Source organism: Cyprinus carpio, chromosome A22 (genome assembly GCF_018340385.1).
Source record: "Cyprinus carpio isolate SPL01 chromosome A22, ASM1834038v1, whole genome shotgun sequence".
Lineage (NCBI taxonomy): Eukaryota > Metazoa > Chordata > Actinopteri > Cypriniformes > Cyprinidae > Cyprinus > Cyprinus carpio.
In genome coordinates, this window is record NC_056593.1 from 8,972,101 (window position 1) to 8,990,382 (window position 18,282).

At 36.2% G+C, this 18,282-nt stretch overlaps 1 pseudogene; it reads left to right on the forward strand.

Moving 5' to 3' along the window:
* Nucleotides 1-1,456: 1,456 nt before the first annotated feature.
* Nucleotides 1,457-17,231, forward strand: LOC122135013 (annotated as a pseudogene).
* The last annotated feature ends 1,051 nt before the right edge of the window (nucleotides 17,232-18,282 follow it).

Sequence of the window (18,282 nt, forward strand, 5' to 3'; positions counted from 1 at the left end):
ATTTTATTTTTGACTGCAGCTCATGACCAATAAACCCACATCCTGATGAAGACCTCCGATATTCGCAAGTAAATGGACTAAAAGGTTCAACGAATAGAAACTATCTTCGATATTCTTCGAAGTGTCAGCTAGTTTATCGTTTTAAGTCAGATCCCATGAAGTCACTGCTCCGACAGACATTCACTTGAGTTGTGAGCCTCTTAAACTTATATATTACATCTTTCTTTTAGCATACTGACCTACATTCAGCACAAAGAAAGCTTTATGGTTTACCAAACGGTTATTGCGTTAAAAGTGACGCTGTTAATCTGCATACCAAGACATTTTTCATGCTTGGTTGCTTCAGTGGCCGGCATATTACCCCTGTGAAGTCTGACTTAAATAATAATTGTACGAAAATTATTTATTATTATTTTTTTATTTAAGGGGAACAGTTATTGATCCTTTAGGGGAAATCTAAAAAGAAAAAGCTTGCATGTGTCTTTATTGAGTATTTTATCTCATACATCAGGCTTTTTTATTCTTCTTGTATCATAATATATGAGGATGTGGAGCTCATACTTGAGGGAGAAAAACACACCTTTAAAGATATTAAATTTGCAGATGGCTTATCTTTCTTTATATGGCCTAAAAGTTCAGATGAAATTCTGATAGCTAATGCAAATCATGAGATCTTTGTAAAGGTTATAGCAGACACTTAAATAAAACACAAATAAATATCAGTTGTCACTCGTATCTTGTGCAATTAAAATGCTTTGTTTTTATGATCAAAAGCTCTGTAGGTTTTATTGTGAGGGAAAAAACATAATGCAATGCAATACGAAGATGAAATGAATAAATGGTCTTAAAAAATCACGATGCATCCTATTTGATCCTCGCATTTTGACATGATTTATGGATACTCAAGTACCTAAGTTGCTTCGTGCCATCGAGTGTTCATCTTGAAATATTGCTGAGTTTCTCTTGCATTTACGACATGAAATCAGAAAAGATTTCACAGCAAAAACGACACGTGTATCAGGAGCTGAAAGAAGTTTTTAGAATGGAAATTTGTAGAAAATGCCTTTTTTACTTGTTAAAAAAAATGTTCTGTCAAGATGACAGAATGCATGAAATTTAATGTTTGATAATTTAGAGGCCTTACAAATTTCCGTATCTCTTTATGATACACTAGGCTTTATAGGGTTAATCTTCTTAGGATGAATTATCGTCAGGTTTTCTTTGGTGCTTTTTCACCAGACCTTTATTATAAGGGTATTTCTGATGACGTCACTAATAGGGTCTTCTCTGTTTATGGCTTTTAAGTGTATTCCTCCAGTCTAAAACGAGAAAGTCACATGGGCAGATGTTTCAAATAGTCTGCCTTTATATGTTTCTTAGAATATTAAATGACTTTTAGATACCCTGCACTTGCTCTGGTTTATGGTTTTTAATGCTTTTTTTGTTATTATTGTTCATGAAGTCATGGAGGGAGCTGGACCCGGAGGAGCAGTTCCTCAGGGATGCCAGGAACGGGAACCTCGAAGGAATCCAGAAGCTTTTGATGTCCAAGATAAAGGAGGAGGTCAAAATCGACATCAACTGCAAGGGTAGAACACGTCATTAGGTTTCTATTGACAATTCGTATGTTTCTAGACACATTGGAGTACTTCTAACAGCATTACATTGTTTCAGGCAAAAGCAAATCTAATCATGGCTGGACTCCTCTTCATCTGGCCTGCTACTTTGGGCACAAAGATGTTGTTGAGGCCTTACTGAAGGTATCGATCATCTCAGCCTTTTATATTCTCATATATGTGTGCACTGGTATGTTTCTGAGTAGAATTTGCGCTTGGTATTTTAATGTCTAATTGTTGCTCATCTGTGCTTCTTACAGGCTGGGGCAGATGCCAATTTGCCAAATAATGTCGGAGACACACCTCTCCATAAAGCAGCATTCACCGGGAGAAAAGTATGTATTACTGGTATCATACATGTTCATGCACTGAGATATTAGCTTGTGATAGACTGATCATCAATTTGACTAATATTAAAAAAATAGAAATGCAACCAACAATGGTACTAAAGAAACATTTGTTTCCTGTGTGTCTTTGATAATTGTAAATGTTTTTACAGATACGTAATGTTTTAAATTAAAGATATAAAATAAATTTGCAACCTCGGAATATACACTCAACTTGACATAATTAACAATTTTATATATATGTATGTATGTAGTATGTGTATATATATATATATATATATATATATATAATATATATCTACTATATATATTTTATGTCAAGTAATTAAACTATTTCAATTAATTAAACTTTTTATATTATTAAAAATTTAAATTATACTATATATTAAATATCATTTTTTTATGGTTTAAATTTTTTATTTTATTATTTATTTAATTTATACTGTAGTCTAATTATTACTTTAATTTTTTTAATTTTATTAAATTTTGATTTGAATATTTTATTGTTATAATTATTTAACATAATATTATATTGATTTATGTTTTTATTGGCGTAGTCTAATAATTATTATCATCATTTATTATTGTATCTAAAATTTGAAAGATGAAACAACAATTAAAAATCAGTTGTGCACATTGGCTATCGGTTAGCGGTATCAGTCATAAAAGGCATTTTTGGGCAATCTCTAATAGAAGTGCTAAACTGTTGAGCCATATGATTGTGTACAGCCTTAAAGGGATACTCCACCCCAAAATGAAAATTTTGTCATTAATGACTTACCTCCATGTCGTTCTAAACCCGTAAAAGCTTTGTTCGTCTTCGGAACACAATTTAAGATATTTTGGATGAAACCGGGAGGCTTGTGACTGTCCCATTGACTGCCAAATAAATATTAGTGTTAAGATCCATAAAAGGTATGAAAAGCATCATCAGACTAGTTCATCTGCCATCAGTGGTTCAGTAATGTTATGAAGCAACGAGAATACTTTTTGTACATGAAGAAAACAAAACTAACGACTTTATTCAACATTCACAATTTGTCTCCTCTGTGTCTCTCCACATCACCGTAGCGCCATTTTGGAGAATATGACCTGAACGCAAACTGTGTACGCTCTTCTGTGTCAGCCGCGACACAAGGATACATTTTAAACATGTATTTATGATTTGATTTATACGAAGACAGCGCGTCTGTGAAGCACGTGTGACACAGAAAAGCATACGCTGGACTATTCTGACGATGCTTTTCATACTTTTCTGGACCTTGACAGTGTAATTTACTTGGCAGTCTATGGGACAGTCACAAGCCTCCCGGTTTTCATCCAAAATATCTTAAATTTTGTTCTGAAGACGAATTGAGATTTTACGGGTTTGGAACGACATAGGGGTAAGTGATTAATGACAAAATTTTCATTTTGCGGTGGAGTATCCCTTTAAATCACTGACATACAGTAACTACTCACCTGAATGTTAATACTGACTGGATACTGAATGCTGATTTTGTGGGTTCAGGAGGTTGTAATGTTGCTTCTTCAGTATGACGCTTGCCCTTCTGTCATCAATGGCATGGCCCAGATACCTAAAGACATTACCCAGAGTGCTGAGATTAAAGCATGTTGGAGGGTAAGCATGTTGAAAGTGCATGAAATCGTACTGAACATGTTTTGGATAAAGTCTGCAGAATAATAACTAAATTATTACCTTTCAATTTTTTACCTTCTAGCTGCTGAGCGGACTGAAGAGAGGAAACTAGAGGAGCAGCTGCTGGAGGCGGCGAGGGAGGGAGCCATATCTACCCTCACAAGACTGGTGACCTGCTAACTACTTTGCAGAACTTGTTGTTCTACCCTGTCGCTAAACAAATTTGAGCAGTTGTAATGTCCGATCTTCTTGTTCCTCGGGTAGCTAAACATGAAGAAAACCCCCAAACATAAGCTGCACAGACTTGTTGGGCAACACGCCGCTGCACTGCGCCGCTTACAGGGGCCAGAAACAGTGTGCCGTCAAGCTCATGCAGCACAAGGCCAACCCCAACATCAAGAACAAAATCGGTAGTGAGCTCCACCTTATTGTAGCGTCGTTTTTCAAAACATTGCAACACTGTTGAGTTTGTCGCCAAGTCAATATTTTCTCAATTCACTGTTGTTTTCATTGTTTTAGTTTCGTTACTGTCATAGTCGTATTTTTACTATTTTAGTACACCTACAAATGTATATGAAACATTACAGTTGAGTTCAATAAAATAAAATAACAATACATGAATTTTTTTGTTTTATATTTAAATGACCTCTGACTTTTTGTAGTTGCCTGATACATGTTATTAACATTGTTTCTCATTGTTTTTTAGATCAGACTGTTTTTGATTTGGCTAACGATGTTGAAATGAAGCAGATCATTACAGGAAATGTTATTGAAAGTAGGTTCAATTATTGAGACACTTCAAATACACATGTATTTCAAAAATATCTTGTCCATCACCATATCATAACACTGATTTGTGCAGATTTTACACTTTATTTACGATAGTGTAGGCTTTTTTTGTGTATTTGGTTTTATTGTTACGACACTTTCATCCTATAGGGCATGACGCGACATGTTAAAATGTTTGAGGGGCCTCTTTGGAAGGTATTCTTTATCAAATCTATACCTATGTAACATATTTTGAAAAAAATAAATTATTTGTTATATTGACTTTTTTATTTTGATTTTCTTTTGGTTCTGTTTTTAATTTCCTCTTTATATTTTTATTTGCGAGCTCAAGGTTTTTTGGCTGTCGCTCCTACAGGGGTAGTTCTTCAGGACGGAGTCTTGTCAAGAGGGGGGGGGGGGGGGGGGGGGGGGGGGGGAGGAGGGGGGGGGGGGGGGGGGGTACCCTAAACTTGAGTATCTGCCTCTATTTCCAAAATGTGATGCTATAATAACGAAAGAAATGTATATTATAATAGAATGTAATGATACACAATTGTGAAATTAAAGACTTTATTTTGCAAATGTGCAGAGAAAATTTTGTAAAACAAATTTTTTTTTTTATGTTTTTAATGTAAGAAAATAAAGCCTGTAAATTGTAAAAACACATCAAGGTCATAATATCTAATAAAATTTAATGTTCAGAAAAATTGCGTTGAAAGACTTATTTTGGGCAAAATCTACAGATTGATGTTTTAAAACAAAACTTTTATTGGAATGCTTAATTTTTTTAATTCAAATATAACATAAAATTTGATGATGGCCAAATTTGCTTAAAGACTTCATGTTGCCAAAATGTTATTTTAAATTGGAGGGGGGGGGAATGTTTCATCCTTTTGAAGCTCATACTATGTGTATATATAAAGGTATATAGTCAGTGACTCAACTCTATCATCCCACTCCTCGACCATCAACATTGCTGAAATGTAACGACTTAATTAAGTAAAATTCAGACAAAAGATATATGTTGAAAAACTGAAATTTGTATTGTAAACCCTGTTTCTCATTTTTTGAACCACAGGTTATAATTCGAATTTTTTTAATGATAAATAGATTTTATTTTTGCAAATTGGAAAAAAAAAGGATTGTAGTGAACTCATCAGGGTCAGTTATATACTACTTTTTTATGATGGAAAATTACCCCCCCCCAAAAAATAATGTTGTCAGAAATAAATAGTATTTTAAAAATGTTGTAATCTTTTTTGACCCCATCCCTGTCAGATGCAGATTCAAACACAACACCGGCAAGGTTGCCAAACCGACTAACACAAGCGCAGCGCATGGTAAGATTCATTTCATGATTTTTCTCAGCAAATGAACAAAAAGCTGATTCATGTTTCGTGGGATTGTTACCAGGATTTCCCAAACTGCTTTTCTTCTTTCAACTTTCCCGATTAAAGCGAAAGATAACTGTTATTTCACAGTCAGGTGCTTTGACGACCCTGTTCACCATTTCAAAGTGTCACAGAAGAACGACCCCAGATCTACCAGAAAAGTGAGATTCCTTTCAGCTCTGTGGTTCGATTAGACTGGAGTATGTTTTACGGTGTTTGTATGAATGTGTGTGTTATTTTTCAGAGGTGGCTGGAGGCCATAGATTAGCATTCAGCCTTTAGCACTCATTGTATCGCTCACAGGACCCAGACAGCGAGGAAGAGGAAAGACAACGTCCGTGTCTGTGCCATGATCTTTTCTGACTCACTTCAGGTGAGAAGTCACATCGGCATCTTAATTATTGTGACATTGTTCTTGCAATCCTCAGCTGATGGAATGCACATGGCCGCCCTCCTACCTCTTCCGACATGCACGTACTGTTCTCATGTGGCAAAATTAGCTATCACAGAGAAGGTTGTATTATTTTCGATTATTATTACAAAGACCAACTACTGGCAGAGTTAAAAAAAAAATCTGTGTATATATTCAAACAGTTTATATAGGGTGACATACAAGAGCTAGGTAATAACTAAGTTAAATGATGCAAATGAAAATACTATAACATTGTTCATACTCATTTTCATTATGTTTTTTCAGTATCATGTGACAATGTTATATGAGCTGAAAAGGGTTGTATTGTTTACGTAAATGATTACAAAGATGAATTCTGGCAGTGAAAAGTATCTTTTGTTTATTTTTAGTTAGAAAAGTCTACTTTAGGACATTAAAGAATTATATATAATAATACTGAATATAGATATATAATATATAGATATACTAAAATATCTCAATATACCAGAAATACCACGACATGGTTTAATTATAATATTATTTGTGATAAAATAATGGCGCTGCGGTCTACATTATTACATTATAATTAATAAACACTTATGCATGTGCCATAAAATGAACTATAAATAGACAGTAATTATGCTGTGTCCTGCTCATATATTTCTGCAGTTTATAGAAAAATGAGCTCTGACTTCCCTTTTCACTACTAACCACTCCCTCGCATAAAAAAAATAAGAAGAGTAAAGTTGACTAACGCCTGACACTTTTCTAGTCTCTACCCTTTCTCGTTCACAATATCCGTTTTTTGTTTCGTTTTGTTTTCCTTGTTTCCTCTTTGGTGTGAGACAGCGGGCCGAGGCGTGCCCATCAGAAACTGTAGAACGGAGGTGTGGGGGCCCCCCCCCCCTCCTTCCATATGTGAAAGAATAGTTGCCGTGCAGAACGTGACGATTTGTGTTCTTCTACCGCTGCCTCTGATTGGCCTAAACCGACATAGGCAGACCTGTTTTTTTTTTTTTAAAGGCCGATGTGTATTTTTATATTTCTTGCAGGAGTCCCCGCAGCAGTTGTTCAGGAACTGAAGTAGGTCTTTGAAAGCCTCCAGTGAAACCTGTCTCCTCACTGCACGCACCGTGTCTGGGGGGTTTGTTTTCCATACAGGAAGGAGTAATGTACCTATTTCATTGCACATAAACCATTGCTATGTAGCTACTGGTAGGAGGGTTATTAGAGTGCCTGCGTTACAAACGTATCCTTGGCACAGTGTTTAAATGCGTGTGTGTTGTGTGCATTTTGAGCGCTTGGTACTCACTTGGAACTACAAAGGTTTTGAATTCTTCTTTTTCATGATTGTCCCAGCGAACATTATTGTCCCTTCTCAACATTTAGTGTCCACGTTCCCTATCACAGGTAAGATCCTTGTAAAAAACATTCGTTGTATCATGAATTTTAAAAGTGTGCCTTGTTTTTTTCCCAGGCGCGCAGTGTTGAAACTGGAAGGCAGCCTGAGCTGGCGAAGAATAAAAGCCTGATCGTAGGCTCTGCAAGACGCTGGCCACTGACATCATGAGCTGGGAGCAGATCCGGTGGTTAAAGCGGCTCGTCCCCCGCAGCGTCCCTCAGCGAAGAACGAGTTTCCAACGACGCTCTGTCGGGTTCGTATGCTTGAAGATTGAAGCACAGCCAACCAGTTCAAACCTTCAGCTGCAAAGTGTGGCAGGGTCGGTTTTTTTGAAAGAGATTATTTACTTTTTATTTAGCAAGGTTGTATCCCAAGTCGGTCCAAAGTGACAGTAAAGACAGGTGAATAATGTTACAAAGGATTTGTATGTCAAATCAATTCCTGGGTCATTTGGAACTGTTCTATTCAATCAAACATCCTGAAAAAAACGTCATTTCCCCACAACGCATTAAGCAGCACTACTGTTTTCAACATTTAATCAGCATATTAGAATGATTTGTCTGAAGGATCATGTGACACTGAAGATTGGAATAATGATGCTGAGAAAGTCCGCTTTGCACACACAGGAATAAATTACAATTTACAATATTTTCAAATTAGAAAATATTTTTTTGATTTGTAATAATATTTTTAACAATTTTATTGATTTTTTTTTACTGTATTTTTGACCAAATAAAATGACCCTTAGAGACTTGCCCCAAACTTATTTAACATATTTTACTTTTTCTTTCAATGGAACCCTCACGTAAAATTGAATCAAATTAACAAAAACACTGTTGTAACAATTCACACATCTCGAACACTGAAATAGTTATTTTTTATTATACTGTAACATCATAATGTTGTGATATGCGCTAATGTACATATTATATAAACTTATGTTTTTAAAGTCTGTGTAAAGTGTACAATATTTTAAAATATCAGTATCATAACATTTATAAATAATTGTCACAAAAACATATGTAAGACCAAAATACTTTAATAATTACATTTTTTTTAAATGAGCCCTTTTGCTTTTTTCACAGGGAACTGTGACCAAGAGAGTATATCTGCTAAGAGTGAAAGGATACATACGGCATGCAATATGCATTAGTATAATCGTTTTGAATTTTTTTTTTAAGTGAGTGTTCTATTTTAGTTCTAAGCATTTGTATCATGAATGCACATTTTCTGCAGAGATTTTCAGGTGAACATTTTCCCTATGATTAAAACAGTATAAGTGACTGAAAAGTTCGTTAAGCCTATACAGAAAATTGTCATTAAGAAAACTACCTAGACCAGAATTCAAAACCTTCTTTCCCACATGAAGCACCAAGGCTCAACAAGTCCACCTTTGTAAAAGAACATTTCCTCATGAGTTTTCAATTAGGCCAAGTTGATAGATGCAGTAGATTTCATATTTTCATGGTGTCCGATATAATTGTTACAAACCTGAGCCCATGAGTGAAATCTTGTCATGCCATCATCAGAGCCTGCGGTGTACTTAGTGTTACAGTACCAAGGATATCTTCAGATTGGCAATTCATAAGTATGTGACTAGCGCTACCTTTCTTAGGGCTGTGGCCCTGTCCCTAGTATCCATCGACCCAGAGTGGGTTTCCAATAAAACCCACTGATTCCCCTGTCTCATGGTTTACACTCGTAGCGAGCCCGCTGCGGGGTCGGTCCGCTGCCTTGACCTCTACCATGTCTGTTTGTGCTCTGTGCCGCAGATTTCGGACTCTGAGCCTGCGCTGAGCTTTTGTCGAAACCGCTTTGCCATTCGTTCAGCGAAGACGGAAAGGACTTCAATTCCGAGCTCTACTGCAGCATTTCAAGTCATTTCAGCGGCAGGATGTCCCGGGAAGACCGTCGTGGAGAGGAAGAGGACGACGATGAGGTGGCCAGTGTTAACGGAGTGAGGAAACACAGGTGGGAACGCCTAAAACACAAACAACAAACTATGATACGGCCTATTTTTTTTTGTACCAATATTTCTTGTATAAACAACAATTAAACTAAAGTCATTTAAAATAATTAAATAAATAAGAGAAAGTTTCAAGCGCAAAGCATTGTGGAACATTCCAGTGGGTTTTAAAATTAAAAAACCAACTTGGTAACGATTATGATACAAGATATAAAAAAATGTTGTCCTCAGACTTGACATTCAGCCCAGTTTGTTTTTTTCAGGGTCACCTTTGTTGTTATCTGTCAGTAGTCTTCTTAGACGCACACTTCTCTGTGGTTTTGTTTTTGGTTTGTATCTTGTTGGTCAATAATTTCGCTTGCCAGAGGCCAGAAGATTCACTCACATAATGAAATGGTAAAAGATTGATGATGTAGCCGAGTTTAACGCTGTAATTTGAACTTTACAGGCTCGGCATGTTGATTGACAGCGCATTGACTAATAGGAAAGAAATGAACTTTTGAAAGCCGATCACAGAGTTATTTTTATTTACCTGGATTACTCTATTACTACAATTGTAGGTAGAAATGGCAGTGTTCATGCTCATATTATATATATATGTCTATGTAAAAATCAATATATATCTTTATTTATTTTTATTTTGTTGAAAAATCTATATAAAAAAAGGTATTTTTTTGTTGTGGGTATATATAATAGATAATAGATATATCTACATATATATATATTATGTATAACTATATTATGATATACTACATACCTACATACATACTAATACAGACATAACCACACACACTCTTTACAATAGTATTTGCATGTTCATTAAATGAACTCAAAGAGAGTTGTTTTTACTGGGCACAACGGTAACTATTTTATAATATTGTATTTAGAAACAGGGAAGATGGATATATATATATACATAGTATACTAATAAATATAAATAGAATATAATTTAAATGAAACAAAATGTTTATAAATGTAATTTAAAAAATGTATTGTCTATTATTTCTTAAAAATATATATTAATACTTTAGTTTAACAGTATTTAGTTTTATATATTTCATTACACATTATGATAGTCTATGAAAACCTTATTTAAAACTATTACAGTTATTTTACATTGCAATCGTTTATATTAGCAAGCTGAATATAGGTAAATGAATTATTTTCCTTATCAAAAAATATTATTTTATATAATTTGTATGTTGTGGGTGTGTGTGTGTGTGTGTGTGGGTTGTGTATATATATATAATATATATATATGACAATTATAATACTATATATATATATAATATAATTAGTTTATATTACATATTATACAACAAGCATAAAAACAATATAATGGTACACCACATCTCTTCATTATTATGTTTTACATCCAGCATGGTAGTGTAGAGTATAAAAAGAGCAGGTGTATCTTGGAGCAACTTATGAAAACTGATTCGGGATACACTGGCCTTGTTTTTTGCTGAATAAGACATGAAGCGGAAGTAGGCTCTGCTTCCCGTACCTAGTACTGATACCGCCAGATTCTAACGTGTTTTGTCTGAATGGCAACATGTATACAACGGTTACCATGGAACCAGCTAACTATGTGTTTTTTTTTTTCAACATTGTATGGCTAATAATGATTAGTGGTTTCTAAATTCAAAACCCATACATTTTTTCAGAAGCTGACAAGGCACAACTCAGAATTACTTTACTGCTGTCTGACTTAGTCCACAAGACAGCTTACCAGCCCCCATGTGTCCTCCGCAAATGACTTTTCAGCTGACCTGTAGTCAATACTGAGGCAATGTTTGCTTTTGGGACGATGGTGAGGTTTTGTAAACCGACGATTCAATGTAAACATTTCACGAAGATGCAACATTTCTCTGTAAGACAGTGTCTTTTTGCAATCAAAACACTTAAGCGCCATATTCATATGATTGATTTGAGAGTCTCTCATTTCAGGAGCTGCAAAGATCACCATCTGCCTGTTAGTTTAACATGAGCCTCTGAGAGTTCTGGAACCAAAGATTAACAGAATATATGGAGCCCACGTACCCCTCATCCATCAGGCTACTGCTTCAGACCCGGTTAACTAAGCTGATGTTTTCGTTGGAAAAAGACAAAAAAAAACAATGTACCCTTGGAGTATCTGAAACACTACCTGGGTCAAAACCCTTAACATGGGCCAAATTACCAATTTGAAAATGAGCCCCACGTGTAATCTTGTAGTTGAACGGTCTCAATTTGGCCAGTTTCCACATTTTCTTATGCACTTTTGAGGATGTTTGATTGAATTTGGTTCCTTAAATGAATTATTTTGTGTATTAAATACGATTTTAAAATAAAAAAAATCGTGCGCATTTCTGACCCAGTCTATCGGGTAGATTCCAGCGTTTGCCGTAGCAAGCTTGTGGCATCTCAAAGTGGGAGAAGGACAGGGTATCTACCCTGATCAAAGCCAGCCCTGCTAGTGAGAAGTACGATGTTTTAGTCAGAGTGAGGCAATTCCACCCCATCTGCGAATGCGACATTACGTTTGCTATAGTCTTTCGGTGCAGTCAGACATTGTATTAATAGTTCGGTATACGCCAGTTGACGATGATCGTAGAATTCCATGTCACCGCTCAATAGTAAGAAAACGTTCAGCCGATTGTGAATTGTTGCAAAATGATGGTAAAGAACATACGAAATAGATTTCCCAGGTACACCGATTCACACAATCCAGGCTTTTACATGAGTTTTGCAGGTGTTTAAGACCCACTACAAGTAGTGCTTGTTTACTGCTGTTCGAAGACTGCATCGGGGCAAATTTAAACTTTTGTGTGAGTTGTGCTTCATACAGTGCCTAACCACTATTGAAAATGGACCTTTTTTGCGGCCTGAAATTCTGCTAATGTGACCACACACCTTTAAAGGGATACTCCAACCCCCAAAATGAAAATTTTGTCATTAATCACTTACCCCTATTTGTCGTTCCAAACCCGTCCAAAAGCTTCGTTCGTCTTCGGAACACAATTTAAAGATATTTTTGGATGAAAACCGGGAGGCTTGAGACTGTCCCATAGACTGCCAAAGTAAATAACAAGTGGTCAAGGTCTATCAAAGGTATGAAAGTTCGGTCGTCAGATACTCCATCTGCCATCAGACGTTGCAATCTGGGTTATATGAAGCGACGGGAACACTTTTTGTAAGAAGAAAAGAAAACAAAAATAAATGATTTTATTCAACCTTTGACAGCAGTCTCTATGCTCTTCTATATCATCCGCACCACAAGGCTGCGCTGTTTTCTTTCAGATCAAAGCTAAATACACGTAGCAACAGCGCATCCTTGTGGCGCGCGATGACGCACAGAAGAGCACACAGTAGCTTAGCCATACGGTGATATGGAGAGCCACAGAGGACTACTGCTGATTGGAGAGACAAAGGAATTGTTGAATAATAAAGTCGTTATTTTTAGTTTTTCTTCACTTATTCTCGTCACAACGTATTCTGACGACGACTTTTCTGACATGCCTTTTCACACTTTCCTGGACCTTGACCAGTGTAATTTATTTGGCAGTCTATGGGGACAGTCACAGGCCTCCAGGTTTTCATCCAAAATATTTTAATAATAATAGTAATATTGTGGGTTACGAAGACGAACGAAAGCGTTACGGGTTTGCAACGACATGGGGGTAAGTGATTAATGACAAAATTTTCACTTTGGGGTGGAGGTATCCCTTTAATGTAAATTTAATGTTTGAATGTTCATTTGTTAGCATGAATCGTTGCAAGTGTGACTTCTTATTTGGTGCCTTTTTAATGTTAATTTGTAGCATTAGCATTGCAAAATGGGATTCCCCCAATCGGTGTTGGTCTCTTGGGGATAGTTTACCATGTTTTTTTCCCCCCCCCCCCTCCCAAAAAAACCCCTTTCAGGGATCGAAAATGATCCTTGGTTTCCGGCTGATATCAGAACGAGTGAGCCACCCATCCTCCTGTCAGCGCCTTCCATGCATGAGGGTTTTGCAGAAGGACTTTGTGTTTTCATGGCTCCATCTACCCAAACTGAAGTTCGGGGCAAAAGCGGGGAGGCCGAACCTAAGGCATCATCACTCTAGAACTTCCCAAGTAAGACTCTGCTCTATCAGCTCTGGGTGCAATGGCCAACCTTACTAATATCCCCACACATTGTTTAGGGATGGGGTTTCCGATGTTCGTTACATTTTTCGTAATTTAGAATAAAGTTTATAATAACGTATTGATGAATCGGAGCATTTATTGAACATGTTTGTACACAGGTTTTGGTGTGTATTCCATTTTGTTTGAGAACCCATGTCAACTAATAAACTCGTTGCAAGGCATAATGAGGCACACGTGTACACATGGACGAAACCCCACATTGACGGCACTGCTAGCACCGCAGCGCAAACCCAGTCATCGTAGGATCAGCTGTGATGCGAACAGGTACGGTGCAGTGTGGAGGTTACTCAACCACAGGTGTCAACGAGTCTCTGGAAATGTACTAGTTTCTGTTTCTGGTTTAACTTCACTTAAACTTACTACTAATGCGGCCCGTTTGACTGATATTGTGCCAACAGAACTGGTGAAAAATGCTGTCTGAGTTTCAAACCAGGTGGGCTTTTTTGGGAAGGAATATACATAAGGTTGAAGGCTACATCCTGGACAAGAGGTTAGCTGTTCTGCAGAGTTTTAACTTATCCATGATAAATGTTCCCGCCTTGCCACTTTGCTGTTTTGACATTGATAATTGGTGTATTTCCTGCAGCAAAAAAGAAAGTGTACAATCTTTATGGAGAAATGGACGGAATGCATGTACATAGTAGACCCTGCTACATTTGAAAACTCACAGGAAGAATGATAAGAACAGCAGCAGAAGACAAGAAAAGCAGTAAACAGGGTGTTTCTCTGAAAGTTTTCATATCCGACATTAGTCAAGATACCCATCAAAGATAATGCTGATAGGTTTAAATGAGAAAGCGATGTCTACTGTATGGTTTATAACTGTTTGCTTGGTGTTTCTTAGGCATCAGACTCTGAAGAAACACCACAGCAGGTGGAGATTTCACTAGAAGGTTTATCCCAGGAAGTCAGTTGCTCTGGAGAATAGCACCCTAGACCAGTAAACTCTGCCCAGGTCAGTTCCATTTTAGTTGAATAGCTCTGGGAAACCTTGTCCCCAGAAAAATCTGGGTTATGGTGATGGGCACTTGCAATGGAAGTGAATGGCACTTTAAAATAATCAGTTTCATTTTATAGCAACAAGACGGGAACAATATGAGAGTTTGCATGATTTTAAACTTAAAAAGTATTTTTGTGTACATTTTTCAACTTTGGCATCACCATAAAAGGCTAAAAATGACTGTAAAGTAAGTTTAGGACAAATGTACAGCTCAATTAATACAGAAGTTTCTTTAACAGAAGAATTTGTAAATGTTAAAATAATCACATTTCAATAGTAGTACAGCCACAACACGTGAGCAGTATAGGTTATCAAAAATATGCCATACATGATTGTTGTTTTGTGCATCCTTTGAAATCTACTGAATTAACCGAAACTTCTGTATTTTGGTTTTATCTGCATAAAACAGATGTACAACTTCACTACATTCGCAATGCAGCTCATGAGCTGGACAAAAGAGATTGAAGCGGTCATCCCAAAAACGGACAGCAGACTGAGGCCGGAAACATACGAGCCATGGAGAACGGAGACATCGGGTGTGTGGTTTCCATGTACCGCTTTGTGCCACTGCTGATGATGTCTTGATGATATTTCTAAGTCATACTTTATATTCTTAGAACCTATCACAAATGAGCTGCATTAAAATATTCAGAGGTTGAATATCCTTTCTGTTTTGAATATCTTAGACCTGGCCAGTGAGGAGAAGAAGAGATTGGGAGGAGAAGCAGAGGGCGGCACGTAAGAACCGCTCAAAGTCGGATGATGAGTGGAAGATGAGGTGCAGAAATATTTCGTATTTTCACATTATGCGGTTTGCTTTTTCAAAAAGTTACTACAGTTTAGGGATGGGCGATATGGACTATCACAATATTTTCTGGTATTTATTGGGATAATGATGTCAATTACGATAATTCATATGAATCCAATGAGAGAAAAAAATTCCTGTTTCTTTAGATAGATGTATTTTCTTTAATGTTTATACCAAAAATAGGGTGTTGTGAGCACACATGTAATGTCGGTTTCATTCATACTGGAAGCCAGAGGGCGCCCTCGTGCACAAACGCCACAGAAGTAATAGAACTGATAGAACAGGACAAATACCTGATATGGACAAAGGCATACCAGCTATCACCCGCCCGTAGCTGAGAAAAAAAGAAGATAGAAAACGCCTTTTAAGACTGATCAAACGGGCGCCTAGGTTTTGATTATGTATTCATCGCGCGGGAAGACTAAATTCTTATCGTGAGGAGAATTTTTATTGGTATATCGCAAACACGGTAGATATCGCCCATCACCTACTATAGTTTATTGTTAATACTCAAAAATCATAAATAAATAAATATGGGATCTTCTTCAAACAGTGCTTTTCAAAATCATTAATTTAGTTTTTTTGATGAAAGTTTGTAAAATAGCGGTAAAAATTACTGTAGTAACTAACTATGGAACACTTTTTTTTTGTGATTAGGGTTGTGCTTGTGACAAATTCTATTAATTTATAAAAATTTGGTCATTCATTTATTTATTAGACCATTTTCATCCATAGCTTCACAGTATCTACTTAAGTAACTCATTGATGTTTAACGCCACTCTTAGTCCTGGTTCACTAGACACTGTCCTTTGCATTTAACCCCATTTTCCCCCTTAATTTCTTCTCCCATTATCTGTCCTCTGACTTTCGCTGCGGTGAGCAGAAACGTCATCTCTGGCCCCAGGTTTGATGCTTGCTTTGTTGCTCTGTCTTTTGCATTCAACTGTTTCACTCCAGAATTGTAATTTAATTGCCTTAAGCGACGGGATCTATCCACAGCCTATAATTATAGCACAAGAGAGGATGTTTGTGGGTTAGAACACCACGCATGCGTAACAATAGTCCCATACACAATGATAGTAAAACATTGGTTTTGTGTATAAGGGTGTCACCATGATGAGCTTTCAAAGACTTTAAATTCAAAATTAGTGATCATTTATGATGGAAAACAACTAGAGAACTTTTAATACGAGTATTACACTAATTGTAACATCACAAAACATAGTATAAATCTACAGTTCTTTTTGTCATATGCAAATAGAACTTACACCCAAAGGAATGAGTTGTTGTTTTTTTTATGTCCCCCCCCTTAGACAATCTATTTTTAAATATGGAATAAGACGATGTAAACAGAGCTCTCTGGACTTCTACTGGGAGAGCAGGGTGAAAACTTTACACCTGGTTTAAGTGTTACAGCCAATGCTCCACCGAATCTATTGAACAAAGAACAAGCTGATTCTAATTGCGTAATTTTTACGCATGTTTGGCTGTTGAGTTGACTGACCCCAAGTGACTCAATGTGACAAAACTAGAACAATCCCATTATAATAAGTGTTTTTTACATGTTTGCTGAACTGAAACTTTTCTCGTTGCCTGAAACAGGTGGTTTCATCAAGGTCCAAATCCACACAACGGCTCTCAGGACTGCTTGTTCTCTAATGGTTACTGGGACCGTGATTATTCCCAGTTACCAGACATCTACTGACCTGCAGGAACCTATTAATAGTCAAGACTATACCCATAATGTAACTATAAAACTGTGCACCCTGTGCTGGTTGGCCAGGTGAACATTTCAAATATCATAAATAATACATTGTTTCAAGAAAGAACTTTATTTAAGCTCACTAAATTTAGTTTTACACTTTCATATTTAAATGCTATGTAATAACAAGGGTTTTAGAAACTACCAGATTGTGACATATCATGACAGATGATAATCACAGTTTGGGCTTGATACAATAATATCAGTGTACTGTAATGGCAATAATGGTTCTGTTTTTAGTCTTATGAAAAATGTCATATGCCATTTTAAAAAAAAAAAAAGATTTTGTAACTATGGTAAGATTTTGGGTGTCCCCCAAGGCTCAAGTCTGAGTCCCATTTTGTTTTTCAGTTCATTGGCTTAAAAATCAACTTGACATTTCTTGAGTTGGAACATTTTTTTTTTTTGGGCCCACTGTGTTGAGTGAGAATGTGGTATAAAACAACTGGTTGTGAAAATAACTTATACGTTTGGAATCTAACTTTTTAAAATTCAGAGTTTCTATTCTCCACATACAATACAGTATTAGGACAGTGTGTCTATTTCTGCTGCTCTTTCTGTTGTGATGTTGATTTTTATTTAGAGAGATGCCTCTGTGGTTAGCACCACAGTGTTACTGAATATTGAATATATTATATATACCTAATATATTGACTAATGTCTTTTGATATATTATAATATAGCAATCATTTTAATTATGTATTTTCTCATGAGTTAGTTATTCATCTATTTTTTACATTTTAAAAGTATAAAGGTGGTCAGAAACATGAAGCTGTAATGACCACTTGATGCGGTCTACTTTTAACCCCATTATCAGTTTATTTTCTGTGTTACATGTGTGTATATTTTCTTATCAAAACAAAAATGCCTACAAGATGATGAGCAGATAAATCCTTTCTACGCATAAAAGGCATTAAATACTGTATTTAGAATCCACATCTAAAAAATAAAAACCTAAAAAAAAAAAAAAAAAAAAAAAAGTGTATTAGCATTTTATACAATATATGCTCTTACAACCGTAA